Source organism: Myodes glareolus, chromosome 11, assembly GCF_982192425.1.
Source record: "Myodes glareolus chromosome 11, mMyoGla1.1, whole genome shotgun sequence".
Classification (NCBI taxonomy): Eukaryota; Metazoa; Chordata; class Mammalia; order Rodentia; family Cricetidae; genus Myodes; species Myodes glareolus.
Window position 1 is genome coordinate 72,730,310 of NC_142036.1, and position 14,516 is coordinate 72,744,825.

Here is a 14,516-nt window from a genome sequence, read left to right on the forward strand (position 1 = left end):
ACCATCCCTGCGGCGCCCACAGAGGTTGGGTTGGAGGATTTTATGCCCCGAAAAAGGGAGAGAGGAAGGGAAGGGGTTCCTGGCTGAAAGCGGGGATGGGGTAGCAATCTTAAAACTTCTTGCTGTCATCCCTGCTTGTATTGTTTATTGTCTTTATTTTATTTTATTGTCTTTATTATTGCTACCGGTTTTGCTCAGGTTGGTATGCATTGTTCAAACTGCTGTCTTTTATTACAGTGGTCAGGCTTTTCTTTTTTTTGGGTGTCTGAGTGTTCTTGCCGTTGAGATCCATCTGTTTGGGGTGGATGGAGTGACTGCTCCCTTTTTTATAGTGGCAGGGTCATCCATCATTCTGTACTTCTTCTGGGGAGTTTGTAAAATGCCAGCTGAGTCCTTTGGTAAACATCCTTGGGAACGTCAAGATCCTCGGCCATTTCCAGCAGCTCTTCCTATGAGGACACATCTTTCTTACGTTTTCAGGAGCAGGCCGTTCTCCATCAGCTCTGAGATATCGAAAAGATGCTCAGTCATATGCATAACTCCATTATCTTCCTACCCAGAAACGTCTCTGAGCAGCAGTAACACGTCCTGCCTTTCCTGGCAGTCTGAACACTGCTTCACAGCTGCCGCATGTATGGGGCCAGCAAACAAAGTGGGGAAAGAGCTCACATGTTTGCTAAAGCAGAGTTTCCACTGTGCAGCTCTTGTCTAGGGACTGCCATGCTCTGCCATTTCCATAACAACTGGTTCTAATCAGCTGAGGAGGCTGAAGGACCACAGACAGGTGACATGCACCCTACTTCCGTGACATTACATCTTTACCAGACCTGCCTCAAATCTTACCTAGCTAATAAACATGTCTTATTTTAACTTCAGGATTTGTTACCACCGTAGATAAAGATGTGGCCCCTCTCCGTTTCCTAGCATTTAAAACTCCCTGACCTTTATCAGTAATGAGGCACCCAGTTTGTTTTTAGTTTGTGTCATTTAATTGACAGGGTTTGATTATTAAATCCAATCTGTCTTGTAAGGGCTCCTCGCTGCTCTCCACCCCAGCTGTAATTACGTTTCATGACCCAGTTCCTAGGTGCTTTCAGTTGACTCTGTGTTCTTTATGATTTTCTCTCTTGGCTCTTACTTTGCTGAGTTTTCTTACTTTTCTTAATTCTTTTCTTCCCCCAAATGGATGAACTAAACTAGTTCATTCTTTTGAACGACTGGAGACTTTTTGACCTAATAAATAAAATTTCTTCCTATGCCCCAAGAGAAGTTTTGGAAGTACTGTCTTAAATGTCTATTTTCATACTCTATCTTCTTTAGGACCATGAAGCACCAGTACACTGCCTCTAGGGCTTCTACCACTTCGCGTGTTCATCTATCTATCCACATACTTTTCTGTAATGAGTACATGACCTGGCTCATGAGAATGGAGACTTTGCAGCTCACTTTACAATAAGGAGGCTTAGCACCTAAAATGATGACCTCTATGCCAGTCACATAATTTGTGCTCATTCACTGGCAACTATAGGTCAGTTCAGTAGGTTTTTGTTGTTGTTGTTGTTAATGAGAAGATTTCATTTCCAGCTTTCTACTCTTTCACCTTTGGTTCTTGCAAAACACCACCAAAGTAGGCTATTAATAAAGTTGGCTGAGTTTCTGGCTTATGGTGTTACAGGAGATAACAACTGTTTATTTACTTTATTGCATGCATGTTTTGTCTGCATAGAACATGCACATCTAATGTGCATGAAAAGGGCCTCAATTTCCTTGAAACTGAAGCTACAAATCTTTGTGAGCCACCTTGTGCTTGTTGGGAATCAAGTTGAAATCCTTTGAAAGAGCATCTGGTGCCCTTAACTTCTGAGCCATCCTCCCAGCTCCCAGGATCATGACTTCCACATAGTTTTAATGGCATCTTGAAGTGTGAAAAGAAGAGGTAGGGTATATATGAGGGTTTGAGGTTCTGGTATAAAACAGGGCTTTCAGTGTGTGGGGTTTGGTGAGAGGGCTGGGTAAAATTACAATGTAGTTTTATATTGGTAGGTACAATGAGCTGAAGGTTTTGGTGATGTTTAAAGAGTCAATAGTAATTTGATGAGCCTGGTTGAACTGCTTACTGTCCTGAATCAGGTGCTTATTGTAGCAAGGACAAATTGAGCAATCTACTGTTTGAATTACGTTATTTGTAACTTCACTTCCCTCGGCAAGAGTTTCCGGGAATAATGGCCAAAATAAAGTGCACAGAAAGGTAAGTGGGTGTACGTGGTTTCGTTTCTGGAGTTCCCCATTCCTCTATGGTTGTTCTTCCACTTGCACAAACAGGCTACCAGCATCGGAGACAGCCTTAACTAAAAGACGTAAGTCTGAGAATGAGATCTTTGTGCTCATTATATATAGGAAGGATTCATTATGTTGGCATTTAAAAGCCCTGTAGACCATGGTTCACCTTAGTTGGTGCCCTAGAGTCACACATTCCTCTGGGGAGTTTTAAGTTTTAGCCACTTGGCATATGGAGTCTTCATTCATTCTTTTGCTATTCTATTGAAAAGTCATTACTATATATAAAGTTATCTAAATTTCCTTCAGCGTTATCTTCCAGGAGTTTTGTAGTTTTGCATTTTACATTTAGTTCCATAATTCATTTTGAGTTAGTTTTTGTGAACTATGTAAGGTTTATTTTTATATGCAAATGGTCAGTTGTTTCAGCAAAATTTGTTGAAAGTATGATATTTTACTAAAGGATTGCCTTGGTTGACTGTATTTATGTGTGCATATTTTAGGGTTTTCTCAGATGCTGTTCCTCTTATTTATTTGCCCATACCTTTAGTTATTCCAAGTCAACTGATTATCATCCATTCTAGCAAGAACTGAAGTCATAAAGTGTTCTTCTTCTTAACATTGCTCCCTTTGATATTGTGTTGACCCTTGAATACTATCTCTCTGTGTCAATATGTATAGGCAGAAATATGTATATCCATAAACCACATTGCTGGGATTTTGTTTGGAATCACCTCAAATCTATAGATTGAAGTTGGGAAGAACTGACATCTTGGCAGCATTGAGTCTTCCTACCATGAACATGGGGCATTGCCTCATTTACATAGATAGTACTTTGGTGTTTTTCATCAGAGTTCTGTAGTTGTCTTACATATTTTGCATTTGCCTTGTTAGATTTACACGTATATGTTCCATTTGTGGATCTATTATATTTTCATCTCACATTTTTCCTTGTTCTTTGCTGAAATATGGAGAAGTTACTGACTTTGTCTGTCATTGTAGCTTGCAACTTTGGTCTGGACAGTTATTAGTGTTTTGTTGTTTCATTCTTCTGTGTCAGTTATCATGATATCTAGTAATGAAGGCAGTTTTTTCCCATCTTTTCTGTTTAATTTGATGGACTGTTGTTTTGCACTAGCAGGCCTTTTGATATGATGTTGTAGAAGGCTAATGAGAAGGGTCACAGTGACCGTGGTGAGGAAGCCTTGAGTTCCTCTGCAGAATGTCTCGTTAGCTGTAGGTTTCTGTAGATGTTCCTACCAGGTTGAGGTGGGTGGCTGTTCTTGCTAGTTTGCTCAAAGTTTCTTTGTTTCCTATAAATGTTAGACTTGTAATATTTCATTTATTCATATGAATGTGTGTTTTTTCTTATCTTATTGACCAATTACCTCAAATGGTTTTGAATATTGAGCTAATTTTGCATATACTCACCATCGAGCCCGCCTGGACCTGCGGCTTTCTGTTTAGAAAGGGTCTTCATTACTGATCCAATTTCTTTAACAAACAGGACCTGTTTCGATTGCCCTGTGTAAATTCTAGCAGAAAATGTTGTTCTAGGAGTTGGCCCATTCTACCTATTTTTATCAGATTTGTGGGCATACAGCTTTACAGCATCTTTACTGTCTTTTCAACGCCCCTGGGACCTGCATGCTGTCTTTTCCTCCTGGTACCCATGATGTGTATCCTCTCTTTCATTTTCTCAGCCTGGCTGAGGCTGCCGATTTTATCCATCTTTCTAAAAGATCAGCCTTTGGTTTTGTTCACTTTTTTTGCTTTTAATTTTATTGACATCTTTGTTTTAATTATTATTTCGTTAACTATTACTAATGAATTTTCTTATGCTTACTTTGGATTTAAGTTTCTGTTCTTTTAATAATTTCCCAAGGCGAAGCTTAGATTACTGGTACTTCGATCTTTCATATCTTTTTAATGTATGCATTCAGTGCTTTGGATTCCCTCTAAGCACAGTGTATGCATACTAAATTACACAATTAAAAATGTTTATTTATTTATGTGCTTTTTAACCTTCACATCACTCAAAAATTTAATTTTTTCAACCTATGGCCCACTCCTTAAAAAGCTTATTATTCAATTGATATGTACTTTGGGAACTCCCAGTTGTTTTTCTGTTGTTAATTTGTGGCCTGAGGAGAGATTTATTTCATTTCTTCTTTTTTAAAATTTGTTAAGATGTGTTCCTGAATGTAGTGATCTGTACTTAATGAGTAATCCAGGTGATTATTGCATTCAGCCATGTCCTTTCTGGTTTTATACCACTGCACCTGTCTGGTTTTGCGACAGATAAGTTGACCTCCAACCATAAGAGTGGGTCAGTCCATTTCCTCTGCAGTTTCATGAGTTTTTGCTTTACGTAGCTTACTGGGCTGCTGTTAAATGCACATTGTCATGTCTCAGGAAATGGACCCCAATATTAGGTAGCAATCTTCTCCATCGTTGACCTCTTTGCTTACTTCGAAATCAACTTTGTCTGAGATTGGAATAATTTAGGTTCACTCCTAAAATCTAGTGTATTGTCTATTTTCTCCATAAGTTTGTTTTCAACTAGTATGTATTTAAAGATCTTTTTGTTTGTTTGTTTTAGACAGCATGTAGTTAGGTTTTGTTTTTCTTTTTTTCTACTCTGACAATCCTCTTTAAATTAGTCCACCCAGACTGGTCATGCTCAGACAGACAGAGTGTCGTCTACCATGCTTGTTACTGCTTCATATTTTTGCTCTTGTTCTTGTAGTTTTGATTTCAATAGTTTTCTGTTTTTTTTTTTCTTAGTTTTTTAAGAAGCACGTTGAAGCGCCTGCACTACAGGATGGTTCGCGAGTCAGGAGAGGGGCTGAAGATTGAAAAACACACAGAGACACGGGCCACTCTTGAAACAAGAATGCCAATTTTATTATGTTCCAGGTCAGCTTATATAGGGCTCTCCTTAACTAATGGCCATGCCCTAGCTCTCGGGATTTTTCAGCTGCAAACCCACCAGAAACCACTCCCCTGCCACCAGGAACTCCTGAGGGTCTCGTGCTCAGGGCAGCTGCAAGCACAGGAAAACAAGTTGTTCACTCTGGCAGACAAAGAGTCATAGAAAGTTCGGGGTCTTAGGGTCTGCAGTCCCCAACAGCACAGTACATTTATTTAGTTAAAGTTTTATATTTATTTATTCACCTGTGTGTGGTAGGTAAGTGTCACGGCACATGTGTGGAGGTCAGAGGATAACCTACAGTAACCAATTCTCTACTTCCACCATGTATGTTCTGGGCCTCAAACTCAGGTCATCAGGCTTGGTGGCTGGTGCATTTAACCCACCGAGCCGGCTCTCTGTCCACCCCCTGCTCCCTACCCATTAAGTTTTAACTGAGCATACTATAAGATTCTCTTCTCTGTCTTTTATTAAAACCTGCCCTCACCCCTCTCCTGTTATCCTACAAATCCATATGATGCTACTATATCACTCTCTGGAAGTTATTATATATAGTGTAACAGAACAAAATAATCTTATGTCTCTCATCCTGTGTCTTATTATATAATGGCCATCAATATTGTTTGGTTCTGAGCACACTCAAGGCATGTATGTGTACATGCAATTAAACATATTATTACTGTGGTTGTTTTGATAGACTTTTGTCTGTTGACCAATCAAGGATAAGGAAAATGAAAGTTTGTGTTTCCTATTATTCTCCCAGATTATTTCTTTTTTATTATTCTTTCCTATTATTTCTCAGCAGATGTTAGTTTATGGTCTTTGTAATTTTCTCGACTTAAAAGGATTTGTTTTAATGATTCCTGGGAGACAAGTCTGCTGAGAGCAAGCATGCTGGGCTGTGTCTTGTCTGAGGAGGTCTTCATTCCTGTCTCAGCCTTGAAGCATGTTTTAGGGTATAGTGCTTTAGATTGGAATGTTTTCCCCCTAGTTCTTTAAATACCTCTGTTCCCTCTTGCTTGCATGCTTTCTAGTGAGAAGTCAGATTCAATTCTTTTTTTTTCAGATTTAGTTCTTATTGATATTTTGTAAACAAAATAATTTCCTTTTCGCCTTTCTTTGGGACTTTCTTCGTCTTTAGTTTTCTATTGTTTGATTATGACATGCCTGTATGTATTGTTCTGCTTGTTTATTTTGCATTTATTCTGCCTTGGGATGCCTAAGCCTCTTGTATTCATAGTTTCATGTTTGGCATTAATTTGGGAAAATTCTCAGTCATTATTATCTAAAACACTTCTTCATTTTTCCTCCCTTTCTTCATTGCACTCATGTTATGATAGACATCCTTTGTAGCTGTCCCAGTTCTTGGATAGTATTTTCTTTTTGTTTGCTTATCTTGGTTCTCTTTGCTTTTCAGTTTTGGAAGTTTCAAATTTTTTAAACTTTATTAGTGTTTGTGTGTATGTGTCTCTCTGTGCATGTGAGTGTGTGATGTGTGTTATATATATGATGTGTATGTATGTGCATGTGTGTGTATGTGTGTGAGGGAGTGGGGAGGGGTGGGTATACATGCAATGGCACTTATGTGCAGGTCAGAGAACAACTTGGTGGAACTGATTCTTTCCGTCTTTACATGGGGTCATTAAGCTTTCATAGGAAGCCCTTTTACTTATGAGCCATCTTGCTGCTCTAGATGTTTCTATCCTAAGTTTCTCTTGTTTTCTTGGATTTTGCATCTTCCTACTCATTGCTGCTTTCCATTGAGCATGTTTAGAGCTCTTAATCATTAACAATGGCTTTTAGTTCCCTGTTTGGTAATTTCATTATCTTTGCCATGCTTGGGTCCAAAGCTTGCTTGGTTACCTCAAATTGTGGGGCACTGCTGAGTTTCTGCTCTGGAATGCCGTGGCCACAGGATTTGTATGCCTGTCTTTCCAGACTGAGAAGCCGCAGTTTGTCTTTCTCCATGTGTGTTAAGGAGCACAGAAGAGTCGTGTTTTCAGTCTGCTCAGCTTTTTGGAAGGATATAGTGGTGACTGTCAAGTTACTGCTAGGAGGAACTCCGGAACCTAGACGCTTAAGTCAGATGCATTTTTATGCAAAGTGATTTTTTTTTGTGCTTATAAAATACCTCATACTATTTGCTGCTTTTCTTAACTCATCAAGATATGTGTGTGTGTGTATGTGTGTGTGTGTATGTGTGTGTGTGTATGTGTGTGTGTGTGTGTGTGTATGTGTGTGTGTGTATAATTAGGGTCCTTAAGTTTCATTCACAATCTTTCTATATTAGTTGACTTTTTAAAGATTTACTTATATATTTTTAAAGATTTTTATTTATTATGCATACAATGTTCTGTCTACAAGCCAGAAGAGGGCACCAGACCTCATTACGGATGATCATGAGTCACTATGTGGTTGCTGGGAACTGAACTCAGGACCTCTGGAAGAGCAAGCCAATGCTTTTAACCACTGAGCCGTCTCTCCAGCCACCTATTTTATTTCTTATACCCAATTTTTACATTTGATGTCTTTGAACCTGTGAGGGACCAAAAGATCCCCAGGCCAGAGGAGCTGACCAACTTTTCACACCTCCTTCATATTTTCACACCTTTGTTACATAACCAGTCTGCTGCAGAGAAGCACAGACAGCTGTGGCATAGTTTTCACAGCAGTTTGACCGCAAGATGTGCCATATAGATTATAGAAGCAAAACAGTTACTTCCTCTTTGACCTGGACACCTGGGGCTTGGTAGTTTTCCATTCCCCTCTGCCCTCACCCCCTCCCTGCAAAAACTGCCTTATAAAAATAAAACTGTGCCAGCAATAAACGGAGCCTTGACGCATCTCAGACTGACTTTGTCTTTCTTTACGCGCTTGGTTCCCTTTCCCTTTCGCCCCCCATTATTTTCAGGCGATGCCTCCTCGAGACCCATAAATAACCTGGCCTGCTGGATGGGTCATGAACCAGTTGCTGTGTATATTGGGGGTTTGCATTTGTTTTTCGAAATGATACTAAATTCCTCTGTGAACTACTACCTTACCTAGGCTTTGAGAAGGACTTTGACAATGGTTCTTCCTGTAGAATGCTGCCCAAAATGAAAATCAACCATAAGGGTTTTTCCTGTTCTGAGGTATGTTTAATTCCGGAGATAATTGAATGTTGAGCATTATCATCTAAGCTAGAAAGGTGAGAAAGTAGGTCAGGAGGCAAGAAAGGGCTGAAGGAAACTTAGGAACAGCGGAGAAAAGACTTGTAGGACAGAGGTCTTTTGTTTCATGCTGAGATTTGAGGTATTTTGGAGAGAATGAGTTATAAGTTTAATTTTTTTTCCTTTTGATTAGTCACGGGATGTTTTAGCAAAAATAATTAGAATCTGAATTCTTTGGGCAGTTCTTCATATCACAAAACCAGACCACAATGACACTTTTTGTGGTCGCTCTGTGATGTCCTTTGTCTCAGTCACTTTTTTATTGCTGTGAAGGGACATCATTGGTCAAGGCAGTTTGTAGAAGAGAGGTTTGCTGGGGCTTACAGTTTCGGAGGGTCAGAGTCTGTGACTTTGATGGTGGGGAGCCTGGCAGCAGGCAGGCAGACAAGGCACTGGGACAGCAGCTGAGAGCTCACAGAGGCAGGGAGAGAACCTACTGGGAAGGGAATGGGCTTTTGAAGCCTCAATCCCCACCCCCAGTGACGCACCTCCTCCAACAAGGCCACACCTCCTAATCTTTCCAAAACAGTTCCACCAAGGTGGGCGGGACCAAGTATTCAAATCTATGTGCCTATGAGGGCCATTCTCAGTCAAACCACCCCATCCTTCAAACAAACAGTTTTGCTCATAAGCGGAGTAAAATGAGCACAGTAAATGCTATGTGGGACAAGTAAATAAAGGGTTTCAGTATCTGTAGACTCCTGGCTGTTCTTCCGCCAGTTCAAACCTGTTGATGGATAGAAGTTAGGGAGAGACTCTTAGGAACTTAGTTTAAGACTGAGGAAAGTTTCCAGGATGTCTTGAAAAGTGACCCAAGGCAGAGTTGGCCTGAAGGATGCTACTCTAAGAAAACATCGTCTGAGTGTCTGCGTCTTCGGAACGGGTCCATGAACTGTCCTACCCTGGACCCGTACTCTACTCTTCCCACGGAACTTCTGATGGCTAAACATGAAAACCCGAGGAGATGGATAAATTAAATTGTAGTAATTAGCGTTCCACTTAGGCAAAAATGTTTTGTAAAGCCAGGTAAAGAATTTCTATATTTGGTTTTTGTAGTAGTTTGAATGAGAAACGTCTCCCATAGGCCCAGGCGTTTGAACGCTTGGTCTCTGTTAATGGTGCTGTGTGAGGAGGCACAGAGGGTGCAATCTTGCTAGAGAAAATGCATCAACGGGAGTGGGCTTCGAGAGTTTATAGTCTTGCCTCCCTTCCAGTTCATTCTTTCTGTTTCATTTATTCTTTTCTTAATTTCCAGCCCCTGCCCCTTGCTGCCATGATGGACTCCTATTCCCCTGGAACCCTCAGCCCAAAGAAACTCCATTTTTAAGCGGCCTTTGGTCATGGCATTTTATCACAGCAACAGAAAGAAAAGCGATTAAGATACTGCTCTAGGAATAAAGATAAACAATATTTGGAGACTTTATAAGAAAGAAAGGAAACTGAAGTTCAAACCCAATGTTGGTATACCTCACCTCTATAACAAGAAGATGTACCAGGAAGGGGTTCAAGGTCTTTGAGGAATACTGCTTTCTTGTTCCTAGTCTTGACCTTTGCAGTCACCAGAACTCCAGTGCATGTTGGTGGCAACTCTAAGACTGTCAAACATTGGCTTCCTGAAAACACTGCTGAGATACCTTCTTCAGAGAGCAAAGCCAGTTTTCTTGGTTACTGCTGTGTGGTGATCACTGCATCCACGGTCTTGGGAACAGTCTTGCTAAGGGTATCAGTAGCAGATGTGTAAAGTTTCCAGGATTTACCTCAGAATTTGTAATTCCTGGTTAGCTCCAACAAACCTTGTTCCCGAAAGCTTGAGTTTCCAGGCAAATACTAAAAAGAAAGCCATCATCTGAGGAGCTTAGTTAAGGTATCTGGCTTGAGCGAAGGTAAATTGAATGATCTAGTGGCCAGACGGGTGGAATTTTGGTACGTTCCCGAGGTAAGCAATAGTTCTAGCAATCATAATTATAATCTCCCTGGCAAGCGCTTCCTGTAACAGTGAGTTTATGTTAGTGCAGTCAGTTGAATCGCTGCGGGCTGTGGACGGAAAGTTGTAGACAGGGTTTCAGTTGTCAATACTTCCCCCCAACGCACACACAGTGTTTTTTCTTGTTGAGACTTTGGAAATTTCGGTTCAGGAGCCATATGAAATGTTGCATCAGTTTGCAAAGTTCTTTCTGTTTTCGGTGACACTTTTTCGTTTAGTTGACTTAGAATTTGCTTTATTCTGTTGTCAGTTGAGATTTATTTTGTAAAATGGAATTAAAATGCCAACAGAGCATTTAGAGTGCATAATGGCCTCTAAAACGAGAGCATTCAGGCACGATCAACATAACTTTTTCCGTTTTAAGTCATGGTCAAAATTGGAAGGAAAGAATTTTAAAGTATGATTTCTTTTTTTCCCCTCCCAGCAGGCATTATTAAATATAGAAAGCTTAAAATTTCAGAAGCAGTCTATGTGAACATAATTTAAATAAAATATTCCGTTAAGATAATTTAAAAAATAAAAATCTGGGGTAATCTTCATGCTATATTTTCATTGTACACTTTAAAAAACATTCTTTTGCCACATTCAAAATCGGTTTAAAAAAATTGAAGAGCAGACTTAGTTTCTTGCTTCCAGATGATTTGTTGAAAATAACATTTTTTGATTTTAAAAGCAAAGAAAGTCCTATTATAACACTTGAGAAAAATTTAAAAAGTACAAACAAGAAAGGAGGATTTATAAAGCATACTACTGTCTAGAGACAAACTTAGCAGCTAAGACAACGGCACACACTTCTGTGGTTTCTATAGGTTAGACTTCTCCACAGAGTATTGCTGGATTCTGCCTCTTGGCCTCGTCGCGATGCACATGTGGGCTGGCTGTGTTCTCATCTGAGGCTCACCTGGGGAATAAATCTACTTCCAAGCTCATTCAGGTGCTGGCGAATTTCTTTGCAGCTGCAAGCCTTTTCCTGACTGTTGAACTCTTTCTCAGAGTCTTAGAGGCTGCCCGTGTTCCTTGCCACGCGGTGGCTTGAAGTTTCAAAGCCTGCAGGGCAATCTTTCTCTCTCCAGTCTGCTAATGCAACCTTATATCACGCATGATAACCATGAAAGGGATATTGCATCCTTCCCTTTGCCATATTTATCGGTCAGAATCAAGTAATGAGTTCTGCCTTCATTAGAGTCAGGGATTCTACAAATATGTGAATCATCAGTTTAGGGTGGACATTGGGGTGGGAATCTTCTGTGGTGTTTTGGATGGTTGCACACTAAGAGTGTATTACAAATACAGTGTTATAAATGGATTTAAATCTGTCAAAAATGTTTAAGAATCTATTTTTAAACATTAAATAGGAATCAAAAAGTACATATATACATGTAGCACCTGTATCTGCGTGATATATATAGTATATATATTTAGATATATTTAATGTATACATACACATATTTGCTATAGCATGTAGTGCTGTCATAATTTCTAATAAACTTTAAAATAATAAGTAATAATCACCCCAACAGAAGAATACTGTATCTGATATCAAGCCCAGTCATAGGAGATTGCTTATACACCTTTTAATTTTACATAATTTCTTACTATGGATGAAGATTACTTCTGATTTGCCTTCAGAACTCTTGAGACAGGGCTTCACTCTGTAGCTCACGCTGGTCTCAATCTCACGCCCCTGCTGTCTCCCCATCCCCAGTGCGGGGATGATATGTGTGCCCCACCACACTCAGTGAATTAATGTTGTTTCAAATTTCTTTCTATCATATGCGATTCTTCAACGGAAAAACTGATGTCAACCTCTGCCTATCGAAAAGCTCTTTTAGGACAAACCTGTAGCAGAAAGATGACTAGGTCTTCTGAAGACATCCTAAAGGGTTTGAATGTGTAATCCCAAACGAACGGTTGGGATGTCAGTACAAATTTAAACTCCTCCCACTCTGCAGCACTTTACAGATCTGATTAAGTCAAAAAATGACATCTGGCTTTACTCTTTTCTGCTTTTCCCTATAAGTGAGCAGAATATTTCCCATATGACTTACTTTTTATTTACACTTGCTCCTTTTAAGACTACCTGGTAATTTGTTATTTTTTTTCCTGCTAGGTTTTAGGTTTGTTTGTTTGTTTGTTTTTAATAAAGAAAATACATTGCAGGATAGGAGGATACATGAAAATCTTGCTTGTTTGTTTTCGTAAATGATAAATGTTTTAAAACCAGCTTTTAAATATATAGATGGCACAGTGAAATCCAGAACCTTATAACATTGCCCACTGAAACACTAAAATGTACAAAAGTTCACAACATATTGTAAGGAAAATTCGAGAATCTGTTCAGTTATCTCAGAGGTACCAGACATACCATATGCTGTGTCTAGGAGTTGCTATGGCAACCACTTTTAAAATTTAAGAACAGGGTAAATTGTTGCCTAAAATCTCCATAACTTAGTAAGTCAATTAAAATCTCTCCAGAACGCCACATTCCTTTTGCTACCTGGATGCTTCCTGTCTTGTAGCTCAGGAGCAGGGAAGGTTTATAGGTCAGAGAAGAATGCTCTCGGCTGTTTGAGGGCCTGGAAACAGTCTGTCATTTGGTACTTTTTATGAATCATTAATGAATCATCGAAAGGAAGGCAGAAGGAATAGCCTCGCTAAAGCCGAACAGATCTGAGCATATGAGTGTAAAACTGAAGACAATTTTTAGCTCAGATTTCAAATAAGGAAACCAAAGCAGAGAGACATAACCTTTGAGAGTTTGGAACGCTGGGATTAGATGCTGCCCCTCTCGGTATACCATCAAGCTGCCGCCAGTCCACAGCTTACTCACTTTAGAATTCTTATCCTTATTTATTTTCAAGACAGTTTTCCTTAATATTAGGTTCCTTGGGTTGGCCTTGAACTCATGGACTCAAGTGATCCTCCTGCCTCAGTCTTTTGTGTAGCTGGGGTTACAGTCACAGACCACCGCACCGGCATCCCTGTTGTTGCTGTTGTTTCAGAGAACTAAGTTCTGCTTATTTTCATTTGTGTGTGTGTGTGTATGTGTGTGTGTATACACGTGCTCCATAGAGTGCATAGAGGGCAGTTTGTGATCCACCATATGTATCGCAGGGACCAAACTCAGGGCGTCAGGCCTGCAGGCCTGTTGAGCCATTTTGTTGGACCCTAAATTCTATCTTTAATCAAGATAACATATCAATGTTCCTAAAGTGAGCTCAAAATTTTGTAATAAAATTATCGGTGTCTGACCTTTCAAACTACTCTGCTAAACTTAATTCATTAAGGTTGATATTATGTTAGTGACAAAGGGTTTAGGTATTTCTAAACTTTCTCTTCTGTCCCCTTATACTCTCAAAATAGATATTTAATGATGTTTAGTTACTATACTTGCCAAAATTATGAAGTTGCAGTCTTAATAAACCATTGGCCGAGGTGGCAAGTAGTTCCTTTCTTATGAAACCTTTTGTTTTCTCTGAAGTTAATAATTGTGCTTTGTAAATTTTTTAATTCTTATATTCTCATTGCTATTGTTTTTGGTCAGACTTTTTTTGTCAGACATTTATTGCATTTAAAAAGACGGCAAAATGCAGTTCTGTTGCAAAAGGAGCAGTGGCTCCATCCCGCCACCCGACTTCCGGCTAGCTTTACCCAAAATAATTACATAGAAACTGTATTCTTTAAAACACTGCCTGGCCCGTTAGCTCCAGCCCCTTATTGGCTAACTCTCACATATTGATTCAACCCATTTCTAATAATCTGTGTAGCACCACGAGGTGGTGGCTTACTGGGAAAGATTCAGCGTGTCTGACCTGGCAGCTTCATGGTGGGCAGCTCTCTGCCTCTGCTTCTTTCCCCCAGCATTCTGTTCTGTCTATTCCACCTATCTAAGCTGCTGTCCTATCAAAGGCCAAGGCAGTCTCTTTATTAACCAATGAAAATAACACATAGACAGATGACCCTCCTACATCACAGTTCTACATGATGACAGTTTACTCATCTGTCCCGAGTCTCCCTCTTGAGTCTGCCCTTCTCCTTGTTCAGTCTGGACCATGTGCATTCTGATCACTGCCTAGCCACTGATGTTTACTTTCTTGCTTTTCAATGCCCATTT

The 14,516-nt window shown here is 39.8% G+C and overlaps 1 long non-coding RNA gene across 1 annotated transcript; it reads left to right on the forward strand.

Annotated features, from left to right (window-relative positions):
- The first annotated feature begins 2,285 nt into the window (after positions 1-2,285).
- LOC146892424 (uncharacterized) lies at positions 2,286-11,586 on the forward strand. The gene is made up of 3 exons (XR_015004339.2): positions 2,286-2,357; positions 5,065-5,196; positions 9,674-11,586. It is a non-coding gene; the product is annotated as an uncharacterized LOC146892424 (long non-coding RNA).
- The last annotated feature ends 2,930 nt before the right edge of the window (positions 11,587-14,516 follow it).